The sequence below is a fragment of the Triturus cristatus genome, chromosome 8, assembly GCF_964204655.1.
Source record: "Triturus cristatus chromosome 8, aTriCri1.1, whole genome shotgun sequence".
Classification (NCBI taxonomy): Eukaryota; Metazoa; Chordata; class Amphibia; order Caudata; family Salamandridae; genus Triturus; species Triturus cristatus.
In genome coordinates, this window is record NC_140591.1 from 375,554,611 (window position 1) to 375,573,814 (window position 19,204).

Sequence of the window (19,204 nt, forward strand, 5' to 3'; positions counted from 1 at the left end):
TCGCACGCCCGCAATGCACTGGTGATGACGTCACATATTACATCACTCATGACATGGTCAGTGACATCACTGATGACATCTCAAATGACATCACTGATGACAAACTGGATGCATTCCCATGCAAGTGGGTTATGTCCCTGGGCACTGGTTGCGAAGTCCTTCAATGGAGGTTTCAGTAGTTAATAAGATAAGCTGTTTAGAACCACTCTTTATCCATAAGTTTTGCTTTTTAATGGAATTGTTACATCAACATTCTGTAGTATGTTGTTCAAACACTTTAAACATGATTTCCCAGAATGCAATGTGGTTGATGTGTACATTCTAGTGATCCCAATGCATTTTGGCTGTGAAGCCTTCATCTGAGGATGTTCTGTAATAGTAACAAATATCTCCTATGAGTGTACTCGAAATTGAACATGAGGAATGCCACAGGGTGACTCTAAAAACCTTAACCCACTGGTGACTGTAAAATAAGTGCTTAACGGTGAGCGGTGGTTAAGTAAAACGGTGAACCTACTGATATCTAGAAAAATTAGGTGCTTTTCGCTCTATCGCTAGCGGTGCCGGAAGAGTTGATGGAGAAGTGAAAGAAAAATACGGGACGTGTGAAGCATGTTACGCGTCATCGCAGTGATTAAATTGTGGCAGTTAAAGAAGCAAATACAAAACGGGTAGAATGGTGAGCATGCTGATTTCCAACTCGCGCTGTCATAAGCGGTGTCAGGAAGGTTGACACTAAGGTGAAGAAAGCGCATGGAGGACTTACGGGACGTGTAAAGCGCGTTATGCGCTGACACAGACATTAAACTGTTCCGCTACGATACAAAACATGCCAATAATTAAAAATATAAAAATAAAAAGATGGTGCACTGCAAGTGCGGCGCTGGTTGGGGGCTGCTTAACAAGTGTGCAAACGACGTCCGTGTGTGTTTCCTGATTATCCCAATCTATCGCGGTTCAAACATTGAAGAGCTAGTGGGCTCTAAAAGGGGTGGTTCCTGTGATGTGTGTTAGAGGGTTGGTGAAAATAGAAAAGGGACTGTCAATGTGAATGCTAGGATTTTAATGTTTGTCAAGAAAGACGTATGTTAGAGGGTTGGTTGGTTGAAATAGACCAGGGACTGTGTTTAGATTTTAGTGTTTGTCATTAAAGACACTGACATTGATGAGTTACCTGGTTTGTGTGACAATGGAGAGGTGCTAGGATGGGGGGAGGGGTGTGACAATAGACAGAAATGAAAGAATAAATTCAAGCAACATCTTCGTAGAGGTGGGTTAAAGTTGAAATGCTAGTCAAATAATTAATAAACAGTCTATTACTTATTAGTAACACAAGAACTCCATGCGAACGTTCATGCCATGAGGTTTCAGGGAGCATAGGTGGTTGATCCCTAAAATGTTCGCGTTGGAATAAGATATTTTTATTGTCTCTTCCTTCTTGTCTGTCGATCTTTTCCAGGATACATCATTTTAATTGGCTGATGTTATGTCCAGCTTCAGCAAAATGGTGAGCCACTGTTGATTTAATTTGTTTAGTTCTGATGTTGGACTTATGTTCATTCAGGCGCACTTTTATTTTCCTTTCCGTTTGTACGATGTCAATTTTTCCACATGGGCATTTTAGCATATAGACCACGTCAGAGGTGTCACACGTGGCTGTCACCTTCAATTTGATCTTATGTCCATTCATGGGGTGATTGATGTATGATCCCTTGATGATAATATTGCAATTGTTGCAATTCCAACATGGAATGGTTGTACGTAATTTGTGTGGGTCGCTGAGAGGGATAGTTTAATATTTCACCAATGTTTTTGCTCCTGGTTTATGCGAAGATAGGTTCTTGTTCAAAGATGTGTTGAAGTCTTGTTACAATTTCAGTATTTGCCAGTGTTTTTTGATAATTCTTTTGTAGGTTGCACTCATTAGGGAATATTTAGAAACAACTGTAAGCTGTTCTTTGTTGGGTTTCTTTTGGGTTCTGAGTAATTCTTCTCTTGTCTTGGTTGAGCAGCGGTTCTTGGCTTGCTGTAGTACCTGATCAGGATATCCACGTGTCTTAAATCTGTGCATCATCTTGTCGATTTGATCTTCAGTTTTCTCTGGGTTCGACACAATTCTTTTTACTCTTAGCAACTGTGTGTATGGCAAATCCTGTTTAAGAGGTCGTGGGTGAAAGCTTTGAAAATGAAGTGTATTGTTTCTGTCAGTTTCCTTCCGGTATAAGTCTGTTTCAAAGCCTGTAGGTGTCCTAGTTATTCTTACGTCCAAAAATGTGATAGATTGTTCCTGTATATCAAAGGTGAATTGTATACGCTTGTCTATTTGGTTAAGTTTGTGCAGTTGTTCTGAAAGAATGGTTGCTGGGCCTTTCCATAGGATGAAGATGTCGTCTATAAATCTTAGGAACAACTTTGTGTGAGTTACCCATGGCTGCACTGTCAAAATGTTATCCTCCTCAAAGCGGTTTATAAAAATATTTACATATGCTGAGGCTGCACAGTTTCCCATGGAAGTGCTGGTCTTTTGTTGAAACCAGTTATCCTGCCACTTGAAGTAACTATGTAATAAGGTGAATTCCATGCGCTCCATAAGGAAAATCTTCAGACTTTCTTCGTAATCCATATGTAGCAATGCATGTTCAACTGCTTCTATTCCTAGTTGGTGGGGAATGGATGTGTATAGTGAATTAACATCCAGTGTACACAGTAAGATCTCCTCGTCTTCTGTGATTGTAATTTGATTTAGCTTGTGGAGAAAGTCAGTGGTATCTTTTATAAATGTTCTCATTGCTGTGACACATGGTTGCAGATGGCGGTCTAGGAACATTCCCACTGGTTCATGTAAGCTTCTTTGTGTCGTTACTATGGGTCGGCATGGTGGTCTGACTAGGTGTTTGTGTATTTTTGATACCATGAATAGTTCCGGGCTTCTTGGATTAGATTGTATCAAGTATTTTTTGACTTTGTCGTTGATGATCCCTTTATCGAAAGCTTAGTGAACAATGGTTTGTAAAGTTTCCAAAAATTGTTCAGTGGGGTTCATGTCTAATTTCATATATGTATCAGAATCCTGCAAACGTGTGGTTACTTGCTCGTTGTAGTAACTGTTATTCAAAATAAATAACGCACCACCTTTATCAGCTTTTAGGCACATATTGTCGCATTTTTGTGATATGGCTTTCACGATGCCCAATTCTTTTGCTGTGAGGTTGCTTTGTTTAGACTTCTTCTGACAGTTAAGTTTGGCTATGTCTTGTTTAACTAAGGACTCAAACATATCTAGATTTTTATGGCTTAGCAGTGCCATATATGAGCTCTTCAATTGTAATCCTTTTAAAGGGTCCTCTTCTCTATCTCTGGGGGTTTCAACAACATTTTTGAAAAAGTGGCGTAATCTAAGATTTATCATAAGCTTGAAAAAGCTGATGTTTAATTCCAAACTGTTGCTGCTGGTGGTGGGCACAAAAGAAGTGCCCCTTTGAAATGTGTTCAATTCGATCTCACTGAAATGATGATCCGAAATGTTGATAACCAAGTTGTCTATTGTCCCCCTTTCTTGCCTTTGTCTTTCTTCGCTGTCACTGTGCGAGTTTGTGGTTGTTCTTTGTCCTTTCTTTTTTCTTTTACTCCTCCTGGGTCGTCCTGATCGTCTGGGCCTTCCCCTAAAAAAGGAACTCCAGTAATGGCTGAGCTTGGTCCTGGTATCGCTGTCTGAAGAAGAGGTGTCAGTGTTTTGAGTATAAAGTTTACTTTGCCTTCATTTGGCGTAAATATCCACCCATGTGTAGACTTCCCCCATTTTATAATCAATGGTATCCCTACAAAATTTACTAATTTTACGTTCATTGACTTCTAGGGTGTGCTTGGAAAGCTGGTTGTTAATATCTTCCAATGTTTTTGTCAGCTCTTCTACTGTCATGGTTTTATCCATTTCAGCCTTGACATTTGAAATTTCTTTGGCTTGCTCTTCTAAGATGTTCGAGAGTTCCTCAATGATTAATAGGATTAAGTCCAATGAACACTTGTTCAATATTGCGAACCATCGGTCCTTAAATTTTTGCAAATTTTTGCACAGTGAAGGTTTTAACGGAATCCTCAATCCTCTAGGTATCCTCTGTGCTTTGTGATACCTGATCATGGTGCTGGCATGCAGACGTTGGTTGATCTCCTTTTTGGATAAATATAATAGCTGTCGGATATTTTGTTCTTTGGTGCGACTAGTAGTAAAATCAGTGGCTTCCTCATGTATCAGAGCGTATATTCTGGATGTTTCATTGTTCCAGAAGGCGAATGTTTCTGCTCTGGTTTCCGTCAGGTTAGATATCTCTTCATACAACATAATGTTCAATGGTGTGCTGCTCACTTTGTTCAGAGAAAAGTATATAGATCCAAAGGGTTTAGTGTGCGCACTACCTAGGGTGAACAAAGTGGCAGTTGTGCCGTGCTCCAGGGTAACACTCACTGAACTGGAGTGTATAATGTATCAAACTGGATGCATTCCCATGCAAGTGGGGTATGTCCCCCGGGCACTGGTTGCGAAGTCCTTCAATGGAGGTTTTAGTAGTTAATAAGATAAGTTGTAAAGAACCACTTTTTATCCATAAGTGTTGCTTTTTAATGGAATTGTTACATCACAATTCTGTAGTTTGTTGTTCAAACACTTTAAACATCATTTCCCGGAATGCAATGTGGTTGATGTGTACATTCTAGTGATCCCAATGCATTTCGGCTGTGAAGCTTTCATCTGGGGATGTTCTGTAATAGTAAAAAATATCTCCTATGAGTGTACTCGAAAATGAACATGAGGAATGCCACAGGGTGACTCTAAAAACCTTAACCCACTGGTGACTGTAAAATAAGTGCTTAGCGGTAAGCGGTGGTTAAGTAAAACGGTGAACCTACTGATATCTAGAAAAATGAGGTGCTTTTCGCTCTATCACTAGCGGTGCCGGAAGAGTTGAAGGAGAAGTGAAATAAAAACACGGGACGTGTGAAGCGTGACATCATCCAGTGAATGTGTGTTCCAGTAAAGTTTAAATATTTTTGATATATATCAATGCCAAGGTGTATTGAAGAAAGAGTGAATTTACAAGTCCCTGAATGGATTATTTAGTAGGTGCGTGACTGACTGTATAAGTGAGTGATTGAACATGTGTTACTGAATGTATGGGTTAGTGACTAAACTGTGTGAAAGTCTGTATTAGTGTCTCAGTTGGTGTATAAACGGCTGCATGGGTTGGTGAGTAGCTACATGAGTGTCTATATGGGTTATTGATTTGTTGTATGAGTATCTGTATGAGTGCCTGAGTATCTGTGTGGGAGGGTGGGAGGGTGTGTGACTGTGTGCATACATGTCTGAGTGGGTGATTCACTGGTTGTATGGATTAAAAAGTACATCTGGGAAGGGCTGTATGGGTGAGTTAGTGTGTGTATGGGTGTGTTGGTGAGTGAACGAATGTCTCACTGGTATATGTGTGAGTAACTACATATGTTTTAAGGCAGTATATGTGAGTGTTGGAGTATATAAATGACTATACGTGAGAGTAAGTCATTTGAATAGTGGGTGTATCAAAGAGTGTCTGCTTGTATCAGTGATTGTATAAGACAGTAAGTATGTGTTAGTATCTGCATAAATAAGGGATGTGGTGTGTGTATAAATAATGCAGTTGGTGTGTATAACTGTATACATGAGTAAATGGATATGTGATTGATTCTTTCCATGACTGACTAGGTGTGTGAGTAACTGGATGAGTGGCAGACTGTGACTGCATGTATAGGTGTATGAGTGCATATGATAGTACTGTATTGATGAGTAACTGCCTGTATAAGTGAGTGGATGTGAGTGTAGACCTAGGAAATAGTGGGTGGTATGTAGTATCTGGCATTGTTGTGTGTATGGTTTCAAAAATAGTAGTCTGTATTTTAGAGTGCGTGTATCAAAGTTTATATTAGGCCATCAGTATATGCATCAGATTATCAGGTGGACGACGTCATCAGTGATGTCATCAGTGATGTCATTTGAGATGTCATGAGTGATGTCATCAGTGATGTCACTGACCATGTCATGAGTGATGTAATATGTGACGTCATCCACAGTGCATTGCGGGAGCGCGAGTTATAGTTAGCTCAACTAACTATAACAGGCGAATTTCTCTGGTTTTATATGAGTCAAATGTCCAACTAACTATAACGTCCCTGAAACCTATGTTTTTTTCCAGTGAATTTCTAAGGTTTTTTAATGCTAATTCCTAACTATAACGTCTGTAAAACCTATGGTTTTTTTCAGTGAATTTCAAAGGTTCTTTAAATGTTAATTTCATATTTTAATATTTATAAAACCTATATTTTTTCTATTTTTTTTTGTAATATTTTTGAACTCTATTATCCTTTTTTTTTTATTTGAAAAATATGTAATGTTTTATATCTTAAAAAAAAAGTATGTATATTGTTTTTTTTAAGAAAACTGAAGTCCCGTACCGGCAGTGTACCAAGCTCCGTCAGCACGCGAATCCTATCCGCCATATTGCTAAACTTGTAAAGGATGTACATTTTCTAGCCAACGGGGTCATGGCACCGCGTCCCGTGTAACATCATATACGTATGTGGTCGCGCCAGCTGCTACTTGGTATGCGACGGGTGCGTAGTACTAAGCCGCGCCTTTCGTCATGTACGTATGGGGTCACACCCGCTACGCATTGCGTATGCGACGAGTGCACGCTGCCAGGCCCTGTGTTACGTCATAGACGTATGGTGTGGCGCCGGGAACGTTATTCCCTCATTTTTTTTTGTCTCAAAACTATATCTAAATAAGTTTAAAGTGTATATGAGAACAAGCGATAATCTAAAATATTTTAAACATTTATATATTTCTAACTGTAATAAAATGATGGTAAATATATTTTCTCAAAAGCGTGTCGGGTGCGGCCTCCTTGCGCGCTTGGTGCGCGATTGCCATGTGACCTTAAAGAAAAGCATTTGATTGGTTCATAATATTTCCCATTGTAACAGTTGGAGGACCCCACCCATTTTAGTCATTCTCTCTACAGCGTTTGATGAGAGACTCCTCTTCTGCTTACAGAGCTTTTTTGAAAACTTTTTGCTATGTACACATATCTGACACTACACACAACATGCAACCATCATCTTCATCAATATTCATGCTCTGTAAAGTAACCTTCCACCTGTGATAGCCATGCATGTAAAAGCTACATAAAATAACTTTTCCCCACTGCCAGAGGTAACATGGTTGCATACGCTGTCCACAGCACAATGTAATGTGGTACAGCCCAGGGGCAGTTTCATGCATAGATAATGAACACACGGACACAGATAGATAGTGGAAGTGAGTACGGGCAAGTGCGCTCGACTCTTTTTTATTACCAGGGCCACATATCCAGTGACATCTGTGCTGAATGCGTGAGGGGTGAGTGTAAACAAGCCCTCAGGGAAGGGTTGCTGCTAGCATCAACTACGACAGTAATCATTGGATCACACACAGAGATTCAATAATAAAAGAGTCAATAGTTTGTGCTGCAGTAAGGTAGGGACACTAGATGTGAAATAATACAGGAAAGATTCTATCGTAAAAGAACCATAACTTGTGGTATACTGAGATACAGGCAGTAGATCTGAAATAATATACAAAAAGATTGTATCAGAAAGGGTCCATCAAGTCTAGTGCACTCAGATAACCACATCAAAAGCATTCAGTATGTGCACAGCCAGCGATGATGTGTGCTGCGGGCGGGCCGTACTAGGAGCAATGTCTGTTGCCTACAACACTACATCATCTGCAATAGCGACTCGATCTGAATTGTAAACACTGCTGTCTGCAGTGTAGGCCAGAGAGCGGTCAGCAAGGGCCCACAGCCACGTGGCGTTGACTTGAGCTGTCCTTTTTGCCGTACCCGAAGCAACAAAAACCGTGTGTGGACCCTGTGATGATGCGTATGCGTGGTGCAGACAGACCGCACTGGAGCAATGTCTTTTGCCTACAGGACTGCGTCATCTACAATAGCGACTCAATCTGAATTGTGAACGCTGCTGTCTGCAATGTAAATTGAAGACAGTAGTGAGCACAGTCTTCCATGAATACTTTTTCTCACTTCCTCTTCACAAAATACAACAACATAAATTACACAAAACTCTGCAATAAATAAATCAAAACAATTCGAATTGCGATCTCTGCTGTCCACTGTGTACACTGTTATTCAATGTTCTTTACCACTACCAAGAAGAATTTGGTCATTGTACCAGACCTATAAGTCATCTTAAAAAACTTCTTCAAGCAAGTATACTAAAACGCTATTGTGTATATTTCAATAGACGTTGTAGTTATTTGCCTACTGTATTCTGTCATTAAACAATCGCCACTCAATCTGAATTGTGAGCCCTGCTGACAGCAGTGTAGGCCAGAGGCAGTGGTCATTAATGCCTCTCAGCCACGTGCCGTTGGATTCGGAAGCAAAGAGTTGGTTGCACCTGATCGGAGGGGGTACACACAAATCATCACAAACTTTAACTTCTGACATCCTTAATCATAGAATCAAGACCCCGTTTCACTGTTCCAACCTGCTGTACCACGGTGTACTCCACCGACTGCAGTCAGCCAAGCCCAATAATCAAGTGCAGCAGTTAGCTACGGAAGCACAGAGTCTGATGCACGTCAACGGAGGGAGTTCTGTGAAAAACAAGCAACAGGTAATATCGGAAATCTTCCATTTTGGGATCAAGACACCGTTCCACTGTTGGGACCTAGAGTTGCCTGCACCTGGTCGAAGGGAGTACCTTCATCTCCACTCTCAGATATAGTTCTAACATCGTCCATTGTGGGATCAAGACACCGTTCCACTGTTGGGACCTAGAGTTGGTTACAGCTGGTCGAAAAGAATACCTTCATCTGCACTCTCAGATGCAGTTCTAACATCGCCCATTGTGGGATCAACACACCGTTCCACTCTTGGTACCTGTTGGACTACTGTGTTAGTAGTATACAGAGCACTCCACGGTGCTGGGCCTCAGGCTGGGCATTGTCTGCCTGTGTCGCGGTAGCCAGCGTTGATCTCAGGAGCCTTCCCAACTCGCAGACCTCGGCCCAGGAGCTTCCGCCGGCATGTGGTGGGCCCTCTTTCACATACGGCGGTGTTGAAAGGTGAACTGTGGGGCATATGTGCGTTGCAGCGGCCATGACGGTTTCCGGGTACCAGCAGACTGAGAGCATTATTCCCGCAGCCACCTTCGCTCACGGCGTCAGCCTCGTGGCGGTGTAAGCTGTGCAGACCTAACAGACATGTTCGCCATTCCGTAAGAGAACCACACCCAGAGAAACATGTCTTTTATTCATACCCCTACACTAGCCTTGCGTAAGCTGAGCCAGCCCACTACGCTAAAGATTTTGGGGGGGAGGAGGCATGTGCGCGCTATGTGTTCGTAATCTTCCCTACTGACTGTACTATCGTGGTTGCGTCCACTGTCCACTTCACTCAATAGACCATCAGTGTATGTTGACATGTACATGTCTGTGCTCTGCATACTCAAGTCTGTCCGGCACATCCCCTCAACACTTTGCATTGTATACTTTTATAATCGAGAATCACTTGACACCTTCGCACATACTTTGCTCCCATCTCTCCCCGCATTCTGCATTGTGTAGCAGAGGTGCTATGTTTGGTTTGTGTTCATGGCTAGCCACGGTTCCCACAGTACATAGTGTCGTTGTGTCTGCTAGGTGTACATGTTGTTTTTTATGTTGTATGTGATTATATAAGGTAGTGCGTTTATTTACGAGCAGTAGTTTCTCCCATGTACATATCGCTGTCTTAAAGAGGATACTGAAGTTTTTCTCACAGGTGAAAAGTGGGACCACCATGGCAGACATTCATTACTATGCAAGAATGTTCAACTGCACGACGCTTCTAAGCTTATAGCCCTTAATCTTGCGTGCTAACTCCCACAATCAGACCAACATTCACACAGCTTTCTAACGGCAGTTATTTGCTTTTTAATAACATTGACTGCTACGCAATGTGAGCTGGCATACCGTATGTCCTTACTGTTTCAAACCGTATAACTTCCTCTGGAAATCTCTATTCCCACCCACACAAAGTAATTCCCAAAGTTCAACTTGACCTTCAATACCTACTTTGAAAACAGATTTTATTAAACGGAGCAAACTGAAAGAGCTTTTGCTTCAAACAGAAGTGTCCCTCACTTCTCCAAAAGTAATTTATCGGCTACAGATAGCACGAACTTCAAGTAAAATACACTCCCTTTTAAATACGAACCTCCCATTACACTTTGTGAATTGTTACACAATTTTCAACACGTCTGACATTTAAGGTCTGGCACACTTTTTTAACACTGTCTCCTCCGGCCTTCTCACAGGCTTTCAAAATGTTTCGAGTCTAATACCAGGCTTCATTCATTCGATCATCTCTGGAATGACAGCAACAGTGCCCATAATTCTCGCTCTGTTTGGGGCCATCCTACTACTATTTTAGCTTGTTAAAAATGGCTGCGCTCCCTGTGGTAACAAGCATGTCCGACAGAATACGCCTCTAAGCGAAGCTACATCAATACCGAGAAAAAATGGAACAACTTTTCGGCTGCCTGCCTCTATCTATTATCGGACCCAGCTACAACATGACATTTATTTACACATATACAATCTGCGTGCAACCATCTTTTTATTGCAAAACTTGCCCAATCGACTGGCGAATGGATCTATGCCTTGCCAACATCCCAGCAAACGCTCCCGATATCCAGCAGGTAATGGAGTATCTTGAAAACCAACTTGATTGTTCGGGCAGTGGAGCAATGGCAGATGCAACGCAAAAAAGTATTCTGGCGGAATTTGATTTGTGGACGGCCGCGAAAGATCTCCTGCAATGTGCGACCTTTGACAACATCGCAGATTGCCTGCCAATTCAAATTGCCGTTCCAACATTTGAGGAACATTACTGTCCCTTCGAATATATGAATTGGATCGCTTCGCTTTTCTCCCACGATGGCAACAATCGCATCTTGCAACATTATGCATCTCAAGCCGCTGAAGAACTTCCGGTCGGCAATCTCCAAGACTTGCAAGAAATTCACTTTATTCTTGGATCAATTTTTTCCAACTTTTTTTACTTTTTCCTATTACATTTTTTGATACACTTCAATTGAACTATTTTCATATAATAACTTTCTAAGTATGCTTAGGCATTTGAACTCTGTTTTCATTATTGGCCCTTGTCGCCACACTAACCAGGGATGGATGATGTATGGCCTATGCAAATACGCTATTTACTTGCTAAATTAGCCTAAACCCGACATCCATTTTGAAAACCATATCTATTCTTTGTACACACGTCTCTCTGCCTGCCTGTTATCCATGAAGCCCTTTCACACATATTAGCTCATCCTCAGCCTCTGCTCACGAGCTGGCGATCAAGATAAAAAAACACGGCATTGTTTAGGAACTGGTTGGCACAGTGTGGTAATCGTTTCCTACCTTTATTTTCATTCTACAATTTACAGTCATTCCTGTCTAATAGATAATGTTTATGTCACATGGAACTGTAACATGTAATGTGGATTTACTGATACAGGAGCTTAGGTTTGAATACAGCAGAAGCGGTTGGAGTTTACCTCAGCTGGATGCCTTAGCTCTTGCACCAGTGGTTCCATTTATGGCACTTAAATAAAGACACTTTTTATATAACTTGCAGACTCCATCGCTTTATCCCACACCGCCACTTTCTTAAACACACCTGATTTCACCATTTGTCTTCTGTGGCATTGCAACATTCTGCATTATATTCTTCACAATTATTTCTTTACTCCTACTTGCTAAAACACTCCATTTGATTCAGACGGGTAGGGGTGAGTAGTTTCCTTTCCACTCCTGCTATAATCTAAACCCATACTAACACCACTTGCACAGCTATGCTACAGCGGCCAGTATGCTGCAGCGCCCAGAGCACATCAGTTTACGGCAATCAGCTCACGGTTTCATCCCCGAGTGTACTGGCACCTCACCTGAGCACCATCTCACTCTGGGCAAAACAGCACTTTCACACCGCTAGGGGTGAATACTTCGCTTCACACCCTGTATAGCACACCCTAACCACCCCACAGAGCTCACAGCGCTATAGTCTAAACCCATACTAACACCACTTGCACAGCTATATATATACACATATATAGATACATATGCACTAAAATGCGGGTTCGCAAACCATTCCTCCGCACTAAGGATTTAGGTCGCTGCAAGAGTGTCATTTTATTTGTAACTGTAGAGTTATGTAGTAGCCTTTGTAAACCACAAGGCTTTGCACGGACTTTGCCCGCATGTAAACTACGAGTCTGTTATCGGACAAAAATTGCTACACAAGGATCAGTGCTACCAACATCATTAGCATCAAAGAAAAATACCATGCAAGTCTGTACGATTGGAGAAGGAATGGGCTAATAACAAGGAATGAGTTGGATTATCTGAAAAATGATTACCCTGTAACACCACAACTTTACTTGTTACCTAAGATTCATAAGAATGCAGAATGTCCACCTGGGCGGCCAATCATATCCGCCATAGGAAGCCTATTTGAAAACACTAGTAAATTCATCGATTTTTTTCTTCAGCCTTCCGTACAGTCTTTGCCCGCATACACCAGAGACACCGGAGATTTTTTAACCAAGATTTTTGACTGCAACTGGCATGAAGACTACTTATTGGTTACACTGGATGTACAGAGTTTGTACACGAGCATAAGACATTCGGATGGTCTAAGAGCTGCCAAACACTATTTAAGCACGAGGGATATAAGGTTTCATGAACATACTGTCATGATAATGCAAATGATGGAATGGTGTTTAGAGAACAATATTTTCATGTTCGATAAATTGTTGTACAGACAGACACAGGGCACAGCCATGGGTACCTGCTTCGCCCCCAGCTATGCGAATTTGCATATGGGCTGGTGGGAGGAGCAGGTACTCAGGAGGACATATAATGTTCAAATGTCTAACAATGTCATGTTGTATCAGCGCTACATCGATGATATTTTCATCATGTGGAGGGGTAGTGAACAAAGTGCTAATGATTTTATTGCTGCCATTAATGACAACGAGTTAAATTTAAAATTTACAGGCACGATGAGTAAACAATCTATTGTATATTTGGATTTAGAACTATACCCCATGAACAACAAAGTACATTCACGTACACATAGAAAAATAACATCAGGAAATGCCATCCTTCATGCACAAAGTTTTCATCCTGTCAAATTGATTGAGAGTATCCCTTATGCAGAGTGTTTGCGCATGAAAAGAAATTGCAGTACAACAGAGAGTCTAGTAGTCTCGACGAACAATTTGTTTGAGAGACTCAGCAACAGAGGGTATAAAGAAAAAACTCTGCGAGCTGCGGAGCAAAAATGTGCAAAAGTTACTAGACAAGAGCTGCTATTTAAAAATGAAGTAAAACGATCAATGTCTGGGCCAATGATGTCACAAACGCCAAGGCTCATTACAGGGTACAATATATATCATCCGAAACTGAGACGAATCCTGTATAGGCACTGGCCAATAGTAAGATGTGACCCCGTCATAGGACCATCATGTATCAAGCTCCCCCAACTGACTTTTAGGAGGGCTAAATCCATGAAAAATGAACTAGTCTGTAATGCCCCTGCACAAACCAAAGGCACTGGTTGGTTAAAATGTCAAAATGGATTTTTCAAATGCACGAAGTGCAAAGCTTGTAAGCATGGAGTCAACACCAGTTCAAACTCCACTCCCTTATGGAAAACCCCATTGGAGATCAGGGAGCATTATACTTGCAAAACAGAATTTGCAGTATATGTGCTACGTTGTACCTGTAACAAAATGTATGTGGGTAGTACCATTCACCCCGTGCATATTAGAATTCTACAACACCTCAGGGCCGTCAGTAATAATGATCCAGCTTACCCTGTGGCCCGTCACATCAACAACATACATAGTGGTAAAGCAGAAGATCTGACATACTTTGTTGTTGACAGTGTGAAGAAAAACATTAGGGGTGGGAACAGACAACTGGCACTTAGGAGACTGGAGTCCAGATATATTATCTTGTTGGACAGCAAGATTCCAAAGGGCCTTAATGCTGATGAAGCATTAAATGTCCATCTTTAAGATAGTAACTGCCTCTTCAAAAATTCCAGGATCAATCCTTTAAGTGCTGACCTAGTTAGTCATTCTTCTTCATTTGTGTTTCAAAACACTTGTTTTAGGGAAATATCACTTAAATTAATGTTGTAGCATAGGTACCAATAGTAAGTATAAATTCTTTAGATTTAGTAACACCATTCGCACAGAAATCGGGTCATAAATAAAAGCAGAATACAGGAGAAGTATGCCCACTGGGGCTTCATTTTCGTTACAAACACTCATTTTTTCTATCCATTACATGTTTTCTCAAAATGAATGATGAGAATTTATTTCTGATGTATTCTGATAATGACAAGTATTGTGCTATTAATTATGAAGGTGTTAACAAGTTATACCGTTTTATTTGCGAGGTTGTGTATATATATTGTGATTTGGAAGAAAGACTTCTCCTCCGTTGTGATTTTCTCTATGTCAATCATTGTATACACCGTTTCTAAGCAACCACTTAATTAATGTCATGTGTAGAGACTGTATAAATGACTTACGAAAACTGGGTCGGACACAGTGAGCAAGGCGGACTCGCTCCGCCGAAACGTGTCTGGGAACATTGTTGTGAAATAAATCTTTTTCCTTGGAAACCCACGGCGTCAGCGCCTGTTTCAGATCACAGGAAACCAGGATTGGATCTAATATATATATGAACCGTGAGCAAGGCCGTTAGGCTGAAACGCGTTGGTTGAGCTGTGTAAATAATAAAGAACTGTTTGAAATCATCTCCTTCCCGAGTGCCGCATCTTTGGACAATTAAGGTGGTTTTCCGTGGCCAGGATCCGGCCCGTTATGCTGAGCACCCGCTGACAGTGTGCCCCGGAATTTGGATCCCTTTGTTTGGATATATATATATATATATATATATATATATATATATATGTATAAATATTATCTACTGGCGGTCGCCAGTAGATAGTTATAGTTAGGACCGTGTTTACATAGGAAATTCGCAACATTCTATTTTGAATAACTTTGGCGCCGATTGACGAATCCTCGCAAAATTTTCAAAATAGGTGGGGCGCTCCGCTCCTTCCCTGAAAGTCTCGGGGGGATTCGTTAAGCGGGGGCTGAGAAAAAGGGGGGTCCCAAAACGCGTTTTCCCCATGCATTTTTCCATAGGACCCTTAGTCCAAGATGCAGCCCGAACGGCTGAACAGAATTACTTGAAATTTGGCAGAGAGGTAGTCCTCAGGTCAGGGATGTGCCTTTTGCAGGTCTGGTGTAAATCTGTTCAGTATTTTCTGAGAAAATAGCATTTAAATCAATATATATATCTATAGGCGCGCTCCCAGCGCGTACCGTAAGCTTACCGTACGCGCACGCTGCCGTGCGCGAGCGCGATTCTGATTGGTTGTTAGATCTTAGTAAACATTCAAATCGGTCGAAACCAGGAAGTGTCGGCCGCCATTTTGTCTCTCGCAGTCTGAGGGGGTGAAAAACAAAGGTGGATAACGTGAAAAGGGGGCAGGCTGGACAGTTCCTGACCCCCTAGCCTTGGTCAGGGGGTCCCAGAAGGACCCCCATGGGCAAAAATGTATTTACATTTCTTTACAAAAAATCGCGGAGTGCGCGTAGCGTACGCACACGGTAGAAACGGAAAAATTCCGCGAACTACGTGACGTGGGGGCGCGGTGCGCGAAGCGCACCGTGCGCGCACGGTACGCGCACGGTGAAAAAACTTTAAATAAATAAATAAATAAATACATAACTTAGCATTTAAAAAACCGTACAAATTCACTGAAAAAACCATAGGTTTCACACACGTTATAGTTAGGAATTAGCATTTAAAAAACCTTGCAAATTCACTTAAAAACCCATAGGTTTCACACATGTTATAGTTAGCTGGGCATTTCACTCGTGAAAAACCATTGAAATTTCCACGTTATAGTTAGTGCAGGCAACTATAACTCACGCGACCGCAATCCTCTGTTGATGCTAATACTGTATTTAGACACTTATTTACCCATGTCTTCTTCCATTAATTTTTAGCTATACATATATTACAAATATTTTTTTTTCCGAAAAACACATATGTCATCAGTGATGTAATATCTGACGTCATCAGCAGAGGATTGCGGTCGCGTGAGTTATAGTTGCCTGCACTAACTATAACGTGGAAATTTCAATGGTTTTTCACGAGTGAAATGCCCAGCTAACTATAACATGTGTGAAACCTATGGTTTTTTCAGTGAATATATATATACACACACACATATATATATATACATATATATATATTTTATATATATATACATATATATAGATTTACTGAATAAACCATAGGTTTCAAGGACGTTATAGTTCGAAATTAGCGTTTGAAAAACCTTAGAAATTCACTGAAAAAAACCACAGGTTTCAGAGACGTTATAGTTAGTTGGCCATTTCAAGAGGAAAAATTCGGCCGTTATAGTTAGTTGAGCTTACTATAACTCGTAACCCCGAAATGCACTGCTGATGATGTCACATATTATATCATTCATGACATAGTCAGTGACATCACTGATGACATCTCAAAATACATCACTGATGACATCATCCAGACAATGTGTGTTTCTGTAAAGTTTGAATATGTTTTATATATTTATATATATATATATATATATATATATATATATATATTACCTACTGGCGGTCGCCAGTAGGTAGTTATAGTTAGGACCACGTTTCCATAGGAAATCCGCAACATTCTATTTTGAATAACTTTGGCGCCGGTTGACGAATCCTCGCAAATTTTTCAAAATAGGTGGGGCGCTACGCTCCGCTCCTACCCTGAAAGTCTCAGGGGGATTCGTCAAGCGGGGGCTGAGATAAAAGGGGGGTCCCAAAACGCGTTTTTCCCATGCATTTTTCCATAGGACCTTTAGACAGGGCTACAGCCCCAAACGGCTGAACAGAATTACTAGAAATTTGGCAGAGAGGTAGTCCTCAGGTCAAGGAAGTGCCTTTTGTAGGTTTGGTGTAAATCTGTTCAGTAGATTCTGAGAAAATAGCCTTTAAATCAATATATATATCTGAGCCAGCTTACGGTGCGCTTACGGTACGCTTACGGTGGCGTGCGCGAGCGCGATTCTGATTGGCTCTTAGATCTTAGTAAACATTCGAATTCGGGGTACGCGTACGGTAAGCGTACGGTAAAAAAAAAAAAAAAGAAATGAAAATCAGATTTAAGTGTTTAGATATTAGGGGGCTCTAAAAAGAGCCGTTGTGTTTATGAAGTGATTTTTTAGTGGTACCTACAAGTAAGTACCGATGCAGAGTCTAAGGTTCAAGAGGAAGACTCTGTTCCCTTCATCATTGAAGTGCACACCATCTCCTCTATAAATGTCTTGCATGTCATAACGCAAGTTGTTGTGGTAAATGGAACCCATACCATAGTCACGGAGGAAAGCAGAAACAGATTTGTTGACGTGCTTTCTTGCTTTGTCAATCTGCGGACAGAAATGATTGGACCAGTTCCATTTTTGCCTTTGGCATATGTTAGAAAACACAAAGGCAGTTTTAGGGAAAAGTGAAAACAGTTGTGCAAAGGTGTCCTTCATAAGCATTTCCAGACCTACCCCAGTCAAAGTGCCTAGGTCATTGCCACCACAGTGCACTATTATGAGGTCTGGGTGTTGGTTTTGCATGAAGGATTTCACCAACGGCATCAATTGGTGCCACTTTAACCCTCTCTGACCAATCCATTTAATGTCTACATTTGGCAAAGCAAGGTCTCTCACCATACCTGTTTTCTCTGCATACTTTTCACTCCAGAAGACATAGCTGTGCCCTACAATCCACACTGTGAACATCTTCAAAGGAGAACTGGATGCACTCAGGAGGTGTAATTCAGTAGAATGGCAATATGAAAAGAAAGACAGTTTGGAAAGGGAGGCATACATATTTTTTTCATTAAAAAAAGAACTGATTGGCTGTTTCATACCATTCTAGAATAAAAACTAGGCTGTATGTGTAAATTAATAGAAGCATGTTTTGTATTGGTACAGAAAAATGTGTTACCAAAGAACAGTACTATGGATTTGCTGTTAGGTTTGAAAAGTCAAGCACTCTTGCTCTGTGGAATTGAAACATTGAACTTCTGATCTGACTCCACACAGCAGTGTTCCATGAGCTGTTGCTATGGTAGCAGGCAGAAGTCAAGTTGGGGGAAGGGTACTAGGCAGAAGTCAAGTTGGGGGAAGGGTACTTTTGGAAAAGGGTTGGTTTTCAACCAATAGAAATGTGTGATTACATTTGAAAAAAAGGGGCAAGCACTGAGATTTGAAACTAACATGTATATGTGTGGAAAAAGAGAGGGAAAGTTTGCCATTATCTGGTTCTGCTGAGAGGAGAGAGGTGTAAAGAACAGAGATCCTGGCTCTGATAATCTGCTGTTTGAGTGCCACATTTCTTTCACAACTAACTAATTTTAAAGGTGAGTTTAGAGTTTGAGAGGGGATGTATATGGTAAATTAAGAAATGAATAATAGAAATGCAATTCTTTTTGTTGAAGTTGTGTTTATTATTTTCTGTTTTGGGAGAAATTTAAATGTGAGGAACAAGTAAAATAATATGGACTATGTTTTCACAATAAATTAAGGTGTACTGGTATAATAAAAGAATAGTTTAAGGGTTTGAGGTTGGACTCAGTAATGCAAATACATTCAGCATCACTAAGGCTGTTTGCCCTTGCTGGAGTGTAGGCAGTCACCCAGGTTACAAATGGTGCTGGTCTGAAAAACCAGTTTGGACATGTGCTTTTTAAAAAATCTGAAAAGTGAATTCATAATGTGTCAGTCTGTAAAAGTGTTTATCACTTGCCAAAAAAAAGAGCAGTAAGTGTGCTTTCAAATTGGCAAAGAAATTTCGTTTTGTGACTAATGTGAAAACATGACTCTGTGTGCAAAGAGGAATTATAGGCAGAGATTTATTGCGTATTGCTCTGGTGATTTCACAGTTGCATTAGATGGAAAGGGGGAGCCATTTTTTGGTGCAGAAGCAGACTCTTAGCACACACCCAGCTGCTTACTATGTGGAATCA